Source organism: Solanum verrucosum, unplaced genomic scaffold (assembly GCF_900185275.1).
Source record: "Solanum verrucosum unplaced genomic scaffold, falcon-dt-bn FXZP01000279.1, whole genome shotgun sequence".
NCBI classification, from domain to species: domain Eukaryota; kingdom Viridiplantae; phylum Streptophyta; class Magnoliopsida; order Solanales; family Solanaceae; genus Solanum; species Solanum verrucosum.
In genome coordinates, this window is record NW_026020289.1 from 1,506,193 (window position 1) to 1,527,489 (window position 21,297).

At 28.0% G+C, this 21,297-nt stretch overlaps 1 non-coding gene across 1 annotated transcript; it reads right to left on the minus strand.

Annotated features, from left to right (window-relative positions):
* Positions 1-11,290: 11,290 nt before the first annotated feature.
* On the minus strand, positions 11,291-11,450 carry LOC125834458 (U1 spliceosomal RNA). Its single transcript, XR_007443356.1, has one exon. It is a non-coding gene; the product is annotated as a U1 spliceosomal RNA (small nuclear RNA).
* Between the last annotated feature and the right edge of the window lie 9,847 nt (positions 11,451-21,297).

Consider the following 21,297-nt stretch of genomic DNA (forward strand, 5'->3'; position numbering starts at 1 on the left):
CTTTATGTGATTTATTTCTTTTAAAGTATTTAAAAAGAGATATTTCTTTTAAGATTTAGAAATTAGTAAGATAATTTTTGTGACGATTTATAGTTATATAAAGATTATAATATATTTAATTAAATTGACAATTTCAAAAGCTTGACCATCACACAAATATTATAACTTATTTAATATTAAGAATTTCGTGCTTAAATACATGAATTAACATCAATGAAGAATAGTCGCTAATTAGTCGGCAAAAATGGATGACAGCCCTAACCTATTTCTCAAGTGGATCTAATATAGCAAACGACTCGTATTTTCCTTTTATTTTGTCTAAACAAAGAATGCTCCCTTTTAAATACAAAAATAATTTTTTTTATAAGTATATAAACTATAAAAAAATCTTCTTAAATTGAGAAAGCACATTAAAGTAATTAATAATTATAATTACTTCAAAATAGGAATATTGTAGAGTAAATTTTAGGTTTAACAAACATAAAAATCATATTTGTATGCTATAGCTATAGTTTGTATGCTATAACTATTAATATGTATATTTCGGTATACATATATAAAAAAAAAAAATTGTATAATCTATTTCGGTATACATATACAAAAGAATCAATTGTATAATTTGTGTTTGTATAAAGCGAGGAAGAGAGAAAGACAAAAGAAAACTGGGCAGAGAAAGATCTGCATTTGTATAATTATAAGTGTATAGGACGAAAATATATGTATTTGTATATATAATTTTCTCTCGCTTTATACAAACACAAATGTATAAAATACATTTGTGTTTGTATAAAAGTGAGAGAGGCAAGAAAGCCAGCGAGAAACGAGAGTGGCGAGCGAGAATTTCAGGGAAAGAGGCGAATAGCAACAGTTTGCTACGAGTTACAATTAAATCAAATTGTGGTTATATCATTTAATTTGAATTAATAGTTTGATATTTTATACAATTTTTCTAATATTGTAATTGTATTATATTTTTTATCACCAAATGATTGGCTAAGTACAAAATTGCTGAATTGAGTGTACCAAAGCAAATAAAAGATTGCCAACTAAAGGAAGTGTAAAGTCGAGCCCACAGGTCAGAGAAAGATAATTTTACAATTTAAAACGTATATGAAGAATTATGAAAGTGGACCCACAAGTTCTCAAGCCTCTCTTTTATATATAATTTTTTTCACTCGATATTTGATATTTGAAGCATATATTGAAGTCCCAACTAAATTTGAATCTCGTATAGTAGGGGTCATTCGGGCATGGCGCTCCCAAATCCAACGTGATTTTTTCTATATTTAGAATTTGAATTCGAGACCTTTAATTAAGGATAAAACAGTCCACCACTACACCACAACTCATGTTACTCAGAGTCATTCACATTTAGTTGGGGTCATGAAATTTTTTTGTGGGTTCCATTTATATTTGTACCTTTTTCGTTTATTTTTATTAGATCACTTTGAATTTCACACATCTTTTAAATTAATGATTAATACGAGTATTTTATCATAATGTTCATACTAATTGATATATAATTTTAGATCTCAAAAAATAGTTTAGTGAATAAGTGATTAATGTTGAGGGTAAAACTTGAAGAAGAAAAAAAGATTTTCTATTGATATGCTAAAAATAAGTAAAAGTAAAAAAATAAATTATATAGTGAATACATAAAAATGAACAAAGAGAGTATTTGACATCTACTATTGCTTTTCCCCGTCCGAGAATCTCCATCTGCTCTAAGTGGGCGCGAGCTAGAATCCTTATGTCAGCTTGGTTGTTCAAAAGACTGTCTCTTTACCCTTTGCATGTTCATCTTTTCGAAAGCCCAGACCATTCTTCTGGATCTACATTAATCTTATTTCAGGTGCAAAACCTTTTCAATGATGACCTCTTTTTTTTATTTCTCCCCCGAAATTTTATCGAAAAAGTCAAAGGATAAAGAAAATTTGTTGTAGCAACTAGTGTTCTTTTTATTGACATGGAAAAGATAAAAATTAAAAAAATGAGCTTGTGTGGTTATTCATTTTTTTTCACCTCTAAGTTGTCGGTTTGACTATATAAAAATGCAATTCACCTTTTTCCTTGAATAAATTCATTTTAGGGATAAGGTATAAATATCCCTAAACTAAATTATGACTGAACTACCACTCACCCATTGTAAATTAACTAAGATCATATTATCCATCCCAACTCAATTTTTCTATATTTTAGCCTCCTTTTGTACTGACGTGACACTTTCAATCAAGTTAATCGATACTTATATAATAATGATTAAATTACAGTTTTACCCTTAGATATATCAAGTCGTAAGACCTTAGGATCTAAAAGATTGTGCTACATATATTTTCACTTGTGTAGTTAGGACATGTGATATGAAATAGTGGGATGAAATCACCGTTTGAATATGCGATTTCACTCTGATTTCATCTCATGATTTCATATCATGAGATGAAATTTCATATTCTCCAAAAATCATGATTTGAGATTTTTCAAATATAAAAATTGACACACAAGTCTATATTTTGTAAAACTAACCTCATATCTATATCTACTAACCATTTATTTCATATGTAAATAAAATTTATAATTCATATTATTACTTTTTAAATCATTTACATCTCATGTAATGATTATTTCTCACTAATATAGAATTTATTATTACTTCAAATCAATTTCTACTTTACCATTTATATTCACCAAATTCATTATTTTTATCAAATTTATTTACCAATCAAATTGCTCAAAGTAACAATGTTCGTCTTCTTAGTCATATGAATGAGAAATGAAGTTCAACGTGAGAAAATTGTCCGTACTATGTGGGAGGACTATATTAAAGATTAGTACACCACAACTTATATATGTTTAATTTTTTTTATTGAATTAAAACTTGATCAATTAATATTGTATATTTTTAAGAATATCTTTGTGATAGTGTATTATGGAATTTTATAAACTTTTGTTTATTTAGTAAGATTGTATAAAGAATTGGAACAATTTTAATAGTTTTACAACTTATGAAGTATTTATGTTGTTTTTTTTAGAAAACATACAACATAAAAAGTCCAAATTGCATGCATGTCCAAACAAAACTTCAACTTCATTTGATGATTTCATCTCATTATTTCAAATCGCATGATCAAACGAGTCATTATCTTATATTTAGCTTTGCATTCTCTGTTTCTATTCTTTTTAGCCTTTGAATGGACTGCATTTGGCATAAGTTTACTGCATGGACCGCTATTATAGAAATACAAGATGTGCGCATTTGTTTGAGCCTTGTGTGGACTGTGGAGCCAATACCAAATTGCAAAAGACATTTTTCTTCGATAACATATTTGATAAAAATGAATTTGAACTTTGTACCCACATAATGGTTAAATTGATAATCGAATCATTAACAATCTATAATTGATAATCGATATTTTAACGATTTTATAATAGTGCGATATATTTATAAATCGATGACCAACAAGTCAAAACGATAACATTCAAAATCGATTTGAACCACTCGATAAGCTGGAATGGCATTAATGATGGTATTTATTAATGAGCGTTTTGTGCACGGCAGCAAATCGTCGTTTGTGATTGACATGTTGCTCTTTCAAAGATTCTCAAATACGTACTATATATCATTCTCAGTTAACAAAAGGAAAGAGGAAATATTACTACTTATGATATGTTGGTCACCCAAATCGTCTACCCTTTTATTGTATGGGAGACTACCATTCTCATCACCAAAGAGTAGAGACCCAAATCGCGGGGCCACGACATAAAAATAACCTCACATTTATATTTACTGTCCATTTGATAGATATTTTAATTGAATCGCTGAGAAAAAATAGTTGTAATGTTTTTACATGAGAAAATTATGAAATCTTTCAGTATTTCATCAATGAAAAATTGTTTTTCAATATGCGTTTTCCTACATGAGCTGATTTGATGAAAAATTAAATGAGTGGCAAAATCATATTTTATAACATAAATTTTTCATTGATTCTTGGAGGGAAAATCACTTGTTTCTATTAGTGGATAACATCTATACATAATAGCATGAGTGGAGCTACAGTGTTTGTCAGAGTGTCCAACTGGACATTCTTCGTTGAAAAATTATACTATATAGGTCAAATTTTACTTGATATTAGTATATATAGTATTTTAAACACCCTTAAAATCAATGGAGACATGTAGCAAAGTGGTGATGGTATGCTCAAAACTTACATGGTGCCTAAGTTCAAATCCCTATAGATAGGAGAAATAGAAAGAAAATTTATGTTTTCTTACTTGTGTTGTTCTACGTGAGCTGATTTGATAAAAAATAAATGACAAAAATCATATTTTACTATATAAATTTTTCATTGATTTGAAATGGAGAAAACATTTTTTTTCTATTAATGGATAACGTCTTAACATAATAGAAGAAGTAGAAAGAAAAAAGGAAAATAAATACATAAACAAACACTTAAATTTAACCTCACACTTCAATTTTAAGAGTGCACATTTAAACATCTTAATCTAGTCTTATAAACTAACAATTAAACATTCCAGCTTGTCCCCAAAATGTCTGGTGGACACATGATACTAACTTTACACATAAATTTTGGAGGTATTTTGATGATCCTTTTGTAAGTTGGAGTGTTCAATTGACACACTGAAAACAAGTTGAGATACCTAGATATAATATATATCATGATGCTAATATTGAGTACCTATTATATATTAACGAGAAAAAAGTCTGAAATATATCCGAACTTTGACCGAAATTGCTGTAACAATATCAAACTTTGGAAATGACCTTTTACCCCTTGTATTATTTAATAGTGTATTTTAAAGGTTATAATGTGTCCACATGAACGTCATAAATATTGCATCATTATAAATAGTAATGTGTCAACGTAGACACATATATACTTTTAAAATACACTATTAAATAGTGCAAGGGGTAAAAGGTCCTCTATAAAGTTTGATATCGTAACAACAATTTCGGCCAAAGTTTAAATATTTTTCAGACCATTTTCCCTATATTAATTAGTAAAGTAATAGGAACCAAACCTACCCTTACCGTGTGGATAACTCTTATTAACACCATTATACTATAAAAAAAAACTTTAGCGAAGTCGTCCGAGTGCACTAGTCATGATCAATTTGTTGAATATTGGACTTTTTCCTGTATGGTTGTACTGAAGAACAAAACATAAGCAAAATAAATTAATGAAAATGATATGGCACATGCATTAACGATGCGACGTTTCCCAATTATAGGCCCAAGAGTGAGTTTCAAGAGACTTTTTTTTGTGCATCTGTTTTATATTGGAACAAAACATTCACTTTTATTTACTTTTTTAACTTTGGATATGTTGTATTTGTTAGCAAATCATTCAAGGAAGGAAAAGAATCTTCAATGGTAAAAACAGCATCAGTAGTTGCAAAATACATTGGATGAGCATGAAATAGAAAATGACAAAAAAAAAAAGTAGTCACAGACAAAGTAGAATAATAGACATAATAGCGCGTCGTTTTGTTACTTTTCAACTATGAATAGTCTCTCCTCCATAGCCTTTTCCTTCTTTTTTGATTTTTGACACTATCTTCTTTTTTTAGCTTTTGGGAGGCTGTCCTCTCTCTTTTGCTGTGTGTTTGGATGGATATAACTGACATAATATGTGTCCTAATTCCTACGTGGCATGACACAAATCAGTTCGAGTATATTTCATGCAAATACTGATTATATAAAATATGTGTATCTATTTGTTTAATTTTATATAAGTTTAAGTATTTATTTATGTATACTCAAAGTTGGAGAATATAATAACAATTGAATCTAAGCTTTTTTTAAAAAAAACACACACATTTACGTATGTATTATGTTTATATTTTATTTAAATTATGCGTTATGTACATACACAAAAACAATTAAATACATAAATAATAAAATCATATTGGTTCTGAATTCACCTACTTAAATCCTAATTTCGTCTATAGCAAATGATGTGCGTCAGAGGTGAACCACGTTATAACAAGCGCGTTCAATTAATTCCGCTTCGTCAAAAAAATTTAATAATACAAATATTGAATTACCATTGAATTTAAATAGTTTTTCAAATTTCTCATTTGATGTTTAACTTACATTAGACCCTAATTGATCGATCAAATTTGGGCCATGTAAAACTCTATTAGAAAGAAAAAATGTTTGATATTAAAAATATAATTATATACAAAACTCGAATCCAAAATCTCTAATTGGTGAATTTGAACCGATTCCGCTTGACGCGGTCAAAATGGGTTGATCTCATAAGTAAAATAGGCAATAGCTGAGTTGGATCAAGGACCGCTTCATTTATAGCGATTGCGACTCTATTTTTTGACTTTACACCATAACCACATAACGTTTGTTCATATAAAAGCTAGACAATTTAGGATAAATAAAATAATTATTTTTAATTATTAGATACGATATTACTGAATTCTGGTTTATTAAATACATAATTTTAAGGGAAAATGCATAAGTACCTATGCCCGAAATCTCAGAGACACACCTAACCTTTACTAAGGTCCTATTACCCCCCTGAACTTAATTTATATATAATATTCTACCCCTTTTCGGCCTACGTGTCACTATCTTTGAAAAAATTGTCAACATGCTCTGGCCCACAAGATAGTGCCACGTAGGCCAAAAAAGGATAGAATATTACATATAAAATAAGTTCGGGGGGGGGGGGGGTAATAGGACCTTAGTAAAGGTTAGATGTGTCTCTGAGATTTCGGGCATAGGCTGGAGGGGTACTTATGCATTTTACCTAATTTTAAATAAAAAGGTAGGAAGGCCGACGATTAGAGTAGATGGTTTGTCGATTTCATTCTTTTTGTATATATCTTACAATTTAGCTATCATATTTTTCTGCTTTAAATTTTTTTTTCTTTCGAATTAAGGGTCAGTCATTAATACTTTTCTAATTGCCCCACAAACTTTGAAGTAAATTATGTGTACATCATACCATATTTATAAGACTATATTGATTATGTTAATATTATTTTAAATTTAAAAATATGTTACATTATTTTTAAGAATGAATTAATAAAAAGTATTATTATTCCCTTTTGGAAGGGAGAAAAAGTAAAATTTTCCCAAAATACTGTTTTTTTGCTAATGATAACATATTTTAGATTAAGTAACAATTTCCTAGAGCAATATGCGACATTAGAGTAAGACGAGAAGCTTTTTGAATATCACATGCCTTTGTTTCATATTTTAGAAAAAGAAAGTTTAACATACTTTTTTTACTTTTTAAAATAGGTTAATTTTATTTTTCGCTATATTTTTTGTTTAAAAATATTCTAATGGTTACATTTTTTGCTCGAAAATGGCGCCCTCCAACTATCAAAACAACTCAAAAATAACGCTTTTACTAAATGGTTACTTTAAAAAAAATTGATTAATTTTGCCTTAAGCTATTCTTAGTAGGACAGTTTGTCCTTATTCTTTTAAACTGATCTATTTTGAAGAGTTCAAAGAATTATAATATAATAATACTTGATGCATGTATAAATAGCAAAATCACTTGCCATGAAGTACTTCTTCCGTTTACATTCACTTATACACTTTAGCATATTCATGAAAATAATATTTTTTTATACGTTGTTTTTAACATCAATTATTCATTCCTAATTATATAATGCATGTGAATATGATATTTGTATAATTATGGTAATTTGTGATATCATTAAGATTATAAATCAATTAATATAAATATTATAATAAAATATATATTCTATTTATTTTTTTATTTTTAAAATTATAATTTTTATTGTAGACACAAAGTGAACATAGATATCAAATAGTTACCTTCGTGCAAGGGTCCATTCGGGGTGGCGCTCCCAACATGATTTTTTTCATACTCAGGGCTCGAATTCGAAACCTTTGGTTAAGGGTGAAATAGTCTCACCACTGCACCATAACTCATGTTGGTCAGTATTCCCGATTATTAATTGTTATGGTTTGCATATATTGAAGATATATATATATATATATATATATATATATTCTTTATTATTATTTTGTTCTGATTTGCATATATTGAAGATATATATATTCTTTATTATTATAATAATATAGCACTAACATTGAGTTTGTGTCGATCAACGTTTAATTTTTATATATATTCCTTTATCCACATCATCCCAAAGGATCAATAATTAGTTCTTTACTTTTTGGGTGTGAGTTGAAGTTTGAACCACTAATACTTATAGAAAAGTAGAGATGTCTAACCAATTGGACCACTTCCTGTCCAATGTTTCCAACTCTTTTTTATTAGTACTTCTTTTTACGATTGCTTTTCAAATCGATCGATACCTACTGAGTGTGTGCGGGTGAGGCGCTAAATTTCTACACTATATATTCAAAAAAATAAATTGGAGTGTTATGTTTAGGATTTAAACTTCAAATAAATACTTTAGCAATTTTTAATCTTAATTATCATTCGAAATTCAACTATTCATATATACTCAAAATATTTACAATTTTTCGACGAAAAAGATTCTCTCTTTAGCTCTCCATCATTGCTCACCTAATTTGAATTAAATGTAAGTAGTTACACGAAAGAGTGTAAACTGTTTTCTATCAAAAAGTTTTTAGATTTTAAAGCTCGACTTGAAACTTCAATTTTAAAGTAGATTTAGCGTACATAAATAGTTTTTTCTTAGAAATATCTACATTAATTTGAAAAAGTAGATAAATAAATAAATAAAATTACTACAATAACAACCAATGTCATTTTTTTAAGAGCAACTTTCACATATAACAAACACAAAAATCATATTTGTATGATATAGCTATAGTTTGCATAATTGCGCTCCATAGCAAACATAAATATGTATATTTCGCTATTCATATACAAAAGAAAGCAGTTGTATGTAATCTATTTCTGTTTCGGTATACATATACAAAAGATCAATTGTTTAATTTGTGTTTGTATAAAGCAAGAAAGAGAGAAAAACAAAAGAAAACTGGGCAGATAAATATTTGTATTGTATAATTATAAGTGTATAGGACAAAAATATATGTATGTGCATGTGTATATGCAATTTTCTCGCGCTTTATACAAACAGAAACACAATTTATACATTTATGTTTGTATAAGCGAGAGAGGTGAGGGAGAGACTAGCGAGAGAGATCTGGGAGAGTGGCAAGCGAGATCTAGGAGAGGGGAGAGAGGGAATGAAAATATATGTGTATATATATAGTTTTCTCTCGCTTTATACAAACACACACGCATTTTATACATTTGCATTTGTATAAAAAGCGAGAGAGGCGAGGGAGAGAACAAGAGTGGCGAGAATCACCAGGAGAGAGGCGAAATAGCAACAGTTTGCTATGTGATACAATTAAATCAAACTATGTTTATAACATTTAATTTGAATTAATAGTTTGTTATTATATACCATTTTCCCTTTTTTTAATATATGAACTCAATATATTTGTTTTGCGCACTTATTATCTATATATATAGCTATCTATTAGTAAAAAAAAAATCGACGAAGCAATATCCCGTAATACTACTTAGAACAAGGTATATCCGTTTCGAGAAAAAAGTAGCAGAGTCCCAACTATTTTACACAAACTCTTGGTGGTTAGCTGTTCCTAACAACTAGTATGTAAATAGGTGGCTATCAGAATGCCCCACAGCCACAGGCCAAAGCAGACCCCATTTTCACCCCACCATTACACTTGGTGTTGGGTGATGCAAAATCATATAAAGGCAGTTCGTCACCTTCCAGACCCACTCAAATAATTACAGTTAAGGAAAAATGACATAAATATGTATTTTATTTTATCATAATTTAAAAAAAAATTTATTATTAAAATTTTTTTTTACAAAAATCTCCTCGCCATATATCCCTATTTGCTCTTGCAGGAACAGAGCTAGGTGAGGGTTAATGGGTTCGGTCAAATTCTAGTTTTTCTATAGATTCTGTATTTGTATACATATATATTTATTTAATTTTCTAGTACGTACTAGAAAATTAAATAGATATATATATGTATATTAACTTGCTCAATGGTAAGAAAGAAGTTGTGGAAATGCTTTCCAAACTAGTGTTGTGGGTTTGAATCGTACTTTCAACAAAAGGTTCTTTCTTTTTTAAAAAAAAATAATAATAATAAGGGAACATGCTTTGCAATATTTTCCTTTACTATCTTAAAATTTAAAACTCTCAAACTCCTAATATTGGATCCGTCTCTACGACCTCTCGTATATATCCCTCTCCTCTCGAATACTTCCCTCTCCTCTCGTATACATCCCTCCCATTAGATAATGTTTCATTCGCAATCCGTGAGCTATGTATCCTTGGGTTTTCTGATGTATCCGAGTTCCTATAAAGTTAAGAGATTTTTATAATTTGGGAAAGAATATGGATAAAATGTAATTAGCTCTTAACACTATGAGATTTATGTGTATATATATATATATATATATCAACAAGGATTGTGGTGGAGTGATAAGTAGTCATTCATATTTAACCAGAGGTCACGAGTTTGAGTCCCCCTGGTACAGAGTCATCTTTGTTAGGGAGTACTTTACCTCCAATGTAGGACTTCTTGGCATGAATCCAAATTTAATCGGGTTCCAATGTGGGTACCGAACACTGGTAGAAAACCAAAAAAAAAGAAGGAAAAGGTCCATATATATGCCAATTTAATTTCTATTTTTTATTTTTTATTAAATATAGAAGAAAATGAAATTTGCGTTAGAAACGTTACTTCACTAGTTGTTCCATCATGGGCATGCCAAGTCTTATTCCACTTTATGCCTTTTTATCTTCTTTTTTAACGTTCCATTTAAAAATAATTTCCAATATATAACGATGATGATGAAAATGATAATAATAACAAGAATGGTATTATTAATAATAAAATGATAATGACAAAGCATTTAAAGTTAAGACCTACCATTGGCTATCAAATTATACATATCCAGACATATATATCTTAGCTGTGTGCAAAAAATTCACTGCAAGAATATCATTTTCTCACTTGTCTGGACTCTGGACTATATGTCATGCTGACAATTAAGTGATACCTAATATAACTGTGCTAGATGATATATAGCTGCATTATAAAGAACACAAAAGGGAAATGTACATTAATTTAAAAAGAATATACTCAGTATAATTTCATAAGTGGGGTCTAGAGAGGACGATTTATCGTAAGTATACAATTTGATTACTATCTTATAAAGGTGGAGAGACTATTTTCGATAGATCATCGGCTCAAATAAACATATTAAAAATAAAACAAAATATATAAAGTAAATAATCACGAACACAGACTTTCACAACAACAAAGTATGACATAGGATCAACCACTTGGGCCGACCTTAGGCAGGCACTCCTCCAAAGTGCAGTGGAGGTCACCAACCTAGACCATGGGTCTTATTAATCGCACATTGACCCGTCCAAGTCTATCATACTCATCTCTCAATTATGTATAGAACAATTTTAAAGAATTAAAATGGAAAGAATTATTTCATATCATCAACATTACAATTAGAGCTTGAAATGTAGGGCACACACCATTTTCCAGTTAGTAACTAACGTAGACATGCACTTAATAGATCTATAATCAAATATCAATTAGCTAATAATTGAATATTATCCAAAATACTTGAAAAGTCAGCGATAATAAACTGATTGAGCAACTAACAACCAAAGCATGTGGTTAGCGTCCCCCACCACTGGTTTATCACTTGACCAATTTAGTTAATTGATTTATAATTTATTAGGCTCAACATTATTTATTGTTAACACCCTAGCTTATATTAGGGCTATATTCGTTCATTTAATCCCACGATTTGCTCTTTGAATGAACTAATATTAATTTTTTTGTTTTTAACGATTGAATTTATGCTTAGTGGGACATAAGTCGACGTGACGCTTGACATAATTTGTGAAAATGTATATAAACTTGCCCTGTGACAAAATTATTTATCTTGAGGGACAAAAATTAAAGACCCACACAAAATAGGAGAAAAGTGCAAATGACCCTAAGCCATGCCAAGGGTCTATCAATTTCAAAAAAAATTTTATAGTCGGACACATCAACTGTCACCTAAAATTGACATCATTTTTTACTTAGATTGACACTTTAATTAAGACTTGTATCATTTAATAAAGATTACTATACCATTTTGATTATTTTTTTTACAATCGACAAAACAAATTAGAGATGGGTAATAGAGAAGCTGCTGACGTGGTAATAGAGAAGCTGCTGACGTGGAAAAGCAACGAATTAACATATTAAATGTGGCATTTTGAGTTTTAGAAAAATGAAAAAATCCAAAATATATTTAATAAAAACTTATTTATGAAGAAACAGCATTGGAGTGGTATCAACTTGTTAGGAGGACCTAAACACAATTTTTCTTTTGGAAAAAACTTTTAAGTTTATTAACTATTATTTAATTTGATATTTATTCTTATACTTATTAGAATGCAAGGTAGTTAAATATACTCCATTATGATAATCACTCTATTTTGGTCAATTAAAAATATAGCCTTTTATTATTATTTTATTGGTGGGTTTTTTAAAAGTAAACCTTTTTTTTAAAAAATAAATCTATTTCTCACCATTTTACTCTCTAGATGACTAGAATCCACAATTTTAGAACTGAAACACAATTTGCGTTGATGAATATTCACCAAGTCTAGCTTTGTTTCTCCTTTTAGGCTTCAACGATTCACTTAATTAATAGAGCATTAATTATAAGTTTGAGAAAAGACACTTCGTTTATCAAATTTAAAACGTCATTAAAACAAATTCACTTTTGAAAAGGGACTACTAGACTAGAGCTAACACGTTTCTTTTTTTTTAACTCAATTTTCACTTTTTTACTGTTAAGCTATACCTAATTAAGAAATTGAAAAAGGTTCCGTCTTTAAAGTATTTGAAAATGAGCAAATTAAATTTATCCTTCATATAATTAATTAGCTCACATATATTTTTTTCGTTCAATAGTTGATTTAAATATAATCTTAATTTAACAAGATCCCCAATTTAACATAATTAGTTGATTAATAAGAGGAAAAAAGTCAAGTATATTCTTAAGGTATGCAAAATTAAGCAAATATGTTCTTCATTTCGTATGGAGATCGATGAGATACACAAGAATATTTCATAAGTTGAGAATATCTCATGAAATTAACTATTTCTTACTTTTTATATTAAATAATAATCCCTCTATTTTAATACATTTCATGAGATTATTATCTCTTATCCTACCAATCAAACATGAAATAAATATAAAATAATAAATAATTTTATCTTTTATTCTAAAATTATTACTATATTTTATCCCGCATACTAAATGAGCCCTACGGACATGTCTGGACCTCTTACGCTAAGAAATTAATATTGCTCCCCAACTGTTTAGCCTGTTCCGTTGAGAAAACTTAAAAGGATAACACAATATATATAAATTGTCTTTATCCAAGGAAAGAAATCTATGGAGTAGGGTGGGCATGGTATAATATTAATATTGAAATTGAAATATTTTATATCGCAATATGAGTATTATGATATTATAGGTATGGTATTTAATATTTTTTTTATATTTATAAACTAAATATTTAAATTATATAAATTTTCAATAATATTGTTTAAACTTTACATTTTTGATTATTCTATCGTGATTGAAATGTTCTTTTGTGAAATTATTTAACAAATTAAAGATAATTATTCGTCTAATATGATTGAATCGTTTTAGAAAAAAGTAAAGTTATAATTCTTTATTATATGAATATATATAAACTGAAGTCAAGCAAATTATGATTACTAAATAATCATATCATAAAATAACAAAATCACAATTTAAAGTATCAAACTATATATATCAAACTAATTAGATATGATAATAATATAATATTTTTAGATATTGAAAATCAAAGTTATCCTATCGAATTTTAAAATATTGTACAGTACCGAGTACATATGCACAACCCTATTACAAAGAGCTAATGGGTCATTTTGCGTTGGTCTTTCAAAGAAAAAAACTGTAGTAACAAGTATTTTTGTGGGATATGAATTTAAATTTTTGTATTATAATATTTGACAAATTATATCTTACCTTTTAATTCTTCTTTATGTCTGGCTAGATGTAAGATCAATTGATAAAAAATAAAATTATAAATCAACACTTTTCTGCATAGTTGCAGAGCTCCTTACCTACATAAGTATATGATTTACTTGGGTCACTTTGAAAACAATATTCATTCGGTTTAATTTATTTATTTCACTTTTTTTTTAATTTGTATTAAAAATAATTTTTAAAATTTTAACTTTCTATGTGCCATATTTAAGTCTAAAAATAAATATATCTTTAAATTAAAATCACAAACTTCAAAAATAATAATATATATCTCAGATATACATGTTCATAAGTCAACTATAATTGAGTGTAATGTTGGAGGAAAAAATACTCTTTGGAAAACATTTTCCTCGTGTCAAACCGACGCACCCAAATGAAAATTTCATGGAACGTAGTTTTAACTTAAAGGCAAAACTACAAAATTATCAAATTACACAAGAATTTCTATCTATAATTATATATTGTCTTATTAATTAATAATTTTTATATCAAATTTTAAGTTAAATACATCTAAATATATGTATTTTTATTATCAGATAAACTGAAATAAGAAGATATACGAGCAATAGAAGAAAAAGAATCTAGTGAAATAGTCTATGTATCATAGATCCATATGAATCACATTAGATACATGTATCTTGGATACCATATACATTCCTGTCTTGAAATACAGATACATAGGGAGGCGAGCGAGATAAGAAATAGGTGAGCGAAAAAGTCAAATACATATAAATACAATATATCTAAAACAAATTACACCTATCAACGAGTTTTTCTCAGGACTCTAAACCTTTAGGCATGCAAAGCTAGCTGCCTCCAATTCACATGAAACCTTTTTCTCTTTTCTTTCTATCTTTAGTTGGCTGTAATTTAAAGAATTAAATGATGATAGCATCTTTTTTGCCAAAAAGAAATAATGGGCTTATAAATTGTTTAAACTACATCAGTAGATCACAAAGATAGGTGCTTCAACATTAATTTTCTCTTCTTCTTTTTTTTTTTTTTTCAATAAAAGAAAGGCAGAATTTGCATTAAAAAGTTAAGTAGCGTTTTAATATTTAAGAAATTAATATTGCTCCCCAACTTTTTAATGAAAAAGTTAGTTTGGTGTTTCATCCTGTACCATTGAGAAAACTTAAAAAGGATAACACCATAAATTGTCTGCCTCCAACTCATATCGAACCTTTTTCTCTTTTCTTTCCATATTTAGTTAGTTTTTATTGAGAGAAGTATTAAAAATACTTGTGATTTTGATGAAAATTATTAATTTTGTTTTTGAATTTTTTAACCGCCTTAATAATATTTTTCTACTTAATTAATTAAACTTAAATACACTTCTGATTTGTCACATGACATATCAAGTGGTCTTAAACTTTTAGAAGAATGTATTATTCTTAAGTTAATAAAAAAAGATGAGAGAAGTGTTGAAAATACACCTGAACTTAGCGAGAATAATTAATTTCATCTGCGACTATTGACAACCTTAAAAATACTTCTGAATTATAGGAAAAAGTCTAAAAATACCCTTCATCCACCTATTTTGCTAAATTCACTCACATTTTTTACTCACTTATACTCTTAAAACTAACAACACCGTCTTTATTTCATTTTTAATATTATTTATTACTTGTCATTTTTTCTATTTGGAAAATAAAAATATTTAATGAATATCCACAAGTATATATATAACAACGATCAATATAAAAAATGACAAGTAATTATAAATAATATTTTAAAAATAAAATAAAGATGAAGTTGTTAGTTTCGTCTCTAAAGCTGTCGAGAATTATTGATTTCATTCTCGAACTATTGATCGTAATAAAAATACACACCTACTTGACTAATTGAAATTTAAATACTCCACTCATGTCATATAATGTATCTATGCTTATGTCACATTAGTAAAAAAAATTCACACGTGCACATACGTGAATAACACATTTGTATATATGACATGAAAAGGAAAATTTTAAGTCCTTTAATCATTTTGATATTTTTAAAACTCTTAATAATTGAGGGATACAACAATAATTTACGCAAAATTCATAAATATTATAAATACTTTTTTTCTCTTAAATAGTGGTAGCATCTTTTTTTCTAAAAGAAGTAATGCACTTTTTAATGTCTCCACGAAGACAGACGCTTCAAGATCAATGTCTCTCTTTTCATAAAAGAAAGGCAGAATTTGCATTCAAAAGTTAGCTAGCGGTTATACGATAGATTTAAGTTTTTTTTTTTTTTAAAATAAAATTATATTTGGAAGAAATTTTACCTTTACTTGTAAAATTATTTTTATAAAATCAAGTAAAATTTAAGTTATAACTCTAAAATTTATGATGAAACGGGAGCTTGTATCTTAAAATTGATGAATACGTATTTTTTTAAATTTTTTCACACGGTATTTGATATCCACATTAGACCCCGACTAAATCTGAATTCGCGTTGGAAAGTCACATTGTGGGGTAAAATGCTCTCTATTAAAGACAACTTCATACTCAGAGGAAGTCGAACTCAGACCTCTAGAATGAAGAGTACTTATTACTATACCACAACTCTCGTTAGTATGAGTACGTTGTTGAATAAATGAGTAATATACTCTTTGGAGATTACTTTAATTAAAAAATTGAATACTAATTGGTAGGTACCAAAATGAGTAAAACTTGTATTACCAAATAATTAATATGAAGAGATATTTTAAAGATGACATTTTTTTCTATGAGAGGAGTTCAAAGCAATAATTGTAATAATATGTCATACATGAAGACATTAATCGACAAGTTGATAAAGACGTAGGATAAATTAGAGTCATCCAATTATTAAAGCAGGCATAATACTAATACAATTCACACCATTCAAATATAAGCTTAGAGTTTAATTTCTATATATTTATGATTACTAAACAAAGTTTATTACCCAAAAATAAAAATATACGATAAGTAGCCTCTCATTGTCGATTAAACAATTTTCACTGTATATTTAAATCAGGAAATATATGCACCGATTTATTTATTTTGCTTAACAACTATTACAATAATGTAGTGGACAAAAGTGTTAAAAATTGTCAAAAGAACATTCTAGCACTCCTTTGAGGTGGGACATTGTGTTTTATCTTAGTGTCAATACAATCAAACTTTGTGGTAGAATAATCCCAAAAGGGTGATTTTTTTTATTTTTTATTTTAGAAAAATTACGTAATATAAACATATGATAGGTATTTATGATATATAATTATAATTTAAAATAATTACGATAGGTAGCATCAGACGAGATTTTATTGTAAATTTCTCTCCCTCTGGCCTCTCTCACACCTCCAAGATTCAGTTGTATCAAATATGTATTTTTTAAAATTTAAATATAGATACAAAACAAATACAAACGTACCTGGTAAGTGGTAACATATAAATACAAATACACAAGGCGATAAATTAATACAAATATAATTTATCACGAAATACACAATAAATACAATATGTATTCAACCTCTTTCTCTGTTCCAAATTTCGCTCACCTCTCTCCTTTATTTCCCAATCTCGATTGCCTATTTTGTTTATACAATTGTATTTATTGATTCAAAATATGTATCCCTGATATAACCTGACACAACAAATATAAATGTATTCAACCTTTGATCTCTCGTCTCTCTCAAATCTAGCTCGTCCCGATCCCATAAAACGATGATTATGAAAGGTACGCCAAAAATAAAGAAAACTGATTGGATGCATGCTATCTTCGGTCATGAATGTATTATGGGCGTATTTACAGCATACCAATTTTCCATAAGCAGAGCAACTTAATTAGCATTTTTAATGGGAATTTCACACAAATTTTATATTGTTAAGAGCTAATTACATTATATCTCTATTGTTTTTTAAATTATAAAAAAATCCTTAAATTTGGTAGAATTCGAATACATCTCAAAACGTTCCGATACATCTCATCCCGATTTTTGATATATCGCTCAACTTTTCGATATATCGCGTCTCGGTTTTGGATACATCACTCAATGTCCTGATACATCGTGTACGTACTGAGACATTGCATAAAGTGATGTATCCAAGAATAGAAAAAAATAAAAATTTTGTAATTTTTTCAAATGATAGAAAATTTTAAAGAATATTGGTTTTAGGTAATTTTTCCTCTTTTTAAAGCATGAATGTGTAGTAATTTCAAATATAACGTTCAAATAGTCGGTAACCGATTGGTTAGCTCAACTCAACATTTTTTTCTTTCTTTGCTGCTACGGTAATTTTTTCTGTTAGCATATCCTAATTCAACTAATTAGTTGCATTGTTGCAGGGTTCCTTACCTACATAAGTATATGATTTACTTGTGTAACTTTGAGAATAACATTTATATCTTTTTCAATTTATTTATTTTTATTTTTAATCTGTTTTTAAAAAAATGGTTTTTTGGCAACTTCTTAGTGCTAATTTTCTATGTGATATGTTTAAGATCAAGAATAAATATTCTGGTACAAGCTTAAAAAATCTTTCATTGCTTTCTTAAACTTCTTGTCAAATCAAAACTAGATAAACAAATCGTAATTGGGGGTAAGAGGGTGGGTGGGTTATGATTATATTTGGTGCTTAAATTAAATCAATAAATAAAACATATATCTTAGATATACACATTCTTTGGTCGGGAGGGGTAAAACAAATAATTTTAGATTTTTTTTTAATTTAGTAAAATATAAGTAAGTTAATGAAAATAGTAAATATACATTTATTGTATGAGTAAATATCTCAAAAGGTCATTCAACTATGAGTATTTATGTTATAAAGTCATTCAACTTTGTTTTGTATCAATAAAGTCATTCAATTTAAGGTTTTTCTCTTATAAAATCACTCAACTTAAACTTTGTTCTAATAAAATCACTCAACCAACTTTTTCATTAAAAAGATACTAACATGATAAAATATACTAATTTTTGTGTCATATTTAAAATTAAGATCACTGCACACTAAGAAATTTGCATGAATTTAATTATATCAAAATTAAGTCTAAATTTAATTAAAATCACTGCCGATAGATGTATCTGGCTGGATAAAGTGTGGTCTATTTAATTAATCTTTTGTAAAAAAGAAATCAAGTTCCTGTACACAACCACATACTTTTAATTATAATCGATCTTTGATTGAATGTCAATTTATTAAACACCAAAAATAAAAAAATGTAAATCGATTTTTGATTGAAGGTCGATTTATTAAACATCAAAAATTAAAAAATGTAAATCGATCTTTGGAGGTTAATTTATTATTTTTTTCAGAAAAAATAATAAATTTGAGAAGAATATTGCAAACCTATAAAGTTCCAGATTTATAATTTCGACGGTTATGAAATTGTTGATGGATTGGGTTTAAGATATGAGTTTTCTTTAATTTTGTTTTATCTGTGGGGTCCATGTCAACATGGCATAAAAATTAATTTATTTTGTCATGTCATATATTTTTTTAATGATAAATTTGGTTGAGTGATTTTATAAAAGAAAATCTTAAAATTGAGTGATTTTATTGATACAAAAGAAAATTGAGTGACGTTACAAAATAATTCTCGATAATTGAGTGACCTTTAAAGATATTTACTCTTTATTATATATATATATTTTTTTAATGAGGATTATATCTGCTCAAAAGCGCGAAATTGAGGAATATATACATCTCTTTTCCTATTTTAAATCATATATAGACATTTTTCTTTCTATTGCTTGACCACAACCTGACGTATCTATCTATAATAAAAATATTATAGTAATATTTAATTTATGCTCTAAATTATTGATGATATGTCCTTACTATCTCTTCGAAAAAAACAAATTAAGCCATGTTCAGGGACATTCTAATACTTGCTTCACCAAATTCCCTTAACTTCATTTGATCACACTTCTTAATCAAATCATAAACGTCATTACCAAAATTTAAATGAAGTAATCCAAAAGTTGGTTGTCCCTCACTAGTCATGCACTCAACACCATTTCTTGCTTCAAAATCAATACTAGGTACTAACAAATTAATAAATTAAAGCATTTACCAGTATTAGGTAGTACCACTTGTTGTACCATTTAATATTCTGCAAACTAAATTGATGAATGAATACAACAAAAAGAAGTCAATATATATATAGATTTGATCTTTTCCCAAGTCTACCACTATCCTCCATGGAGGACAGCTAATAATCTCCTCTTGATATTGACCTCACACCAAACCTTACCCTTACTCACAACGTTGCCACTTCCATATACCTAGGGGTGGCACTTGGAAAGAGATCTTTTCTTACTCCAACCCACACTTTACGTTCCCTAGATTCAACTGAACTCATTATTTTATAATACACTACACTTATTATTTGAATTTACTAGTAAAGATCATGACCTTGCTTTTGTCATATCTCCACAAATACAAATAGAATTCATAAACTTTAAGGAGTTGCCCTGAATTTTCTAATTTTTTTATATGCTGCACTTCAAAAAAAATACATTTGATCACAAAATGTGGAATTTAACTAGAAACTGAATTTCAGAATTTTCAAAAATTTAAAAAATAACTTTCACTTTTTCACTTCAAATTACTCAAAAGAAAATCAAAACAACTCCAATTTGTCTTTACAGCAAAACACAATTTCAATTTTCAAATAGAAAGAAGTATTAAAAATACCTCTGAACTTGACATGAATTATTAATTTCAACTCCGAACTATTGGCAATCTTAAAAATATTTCTCTACTTGACTAACTCAACTTAAATATACTCTCGATCTTCCACATGGCATGACAAGTGGTCTCAAACTCCTGTAGGAATGTGAGACTTATAATAAAAAACTGAGAGAAGTATTGAAAATACTCCTAAGCTTGATGAGAATTTAGGGGTGTATTTCACTCATGTAGTAAACTCAAGTGTGTTTAAGATCAGTCAGTCAGATATAGAAATATTTTTAAGATTGTCAATAATTCGAGAATGAAAATAATAATTCATACAAAATTTAGAAATTATTTTCAATACTTCTCACTTATCAAATCTTATTTTTCAATTTAAAAACGAAAACTATTTCTTTTTCCAAATTTCACAATAAAACATCGCCAAAACCCGTCTAAATTCTTAACCACTCCTGCCCTTGCATAGTTCCACCGGCTAATATATATGCATGATTTTCCTCAGTCTATCCAACACTCAAGTTTTA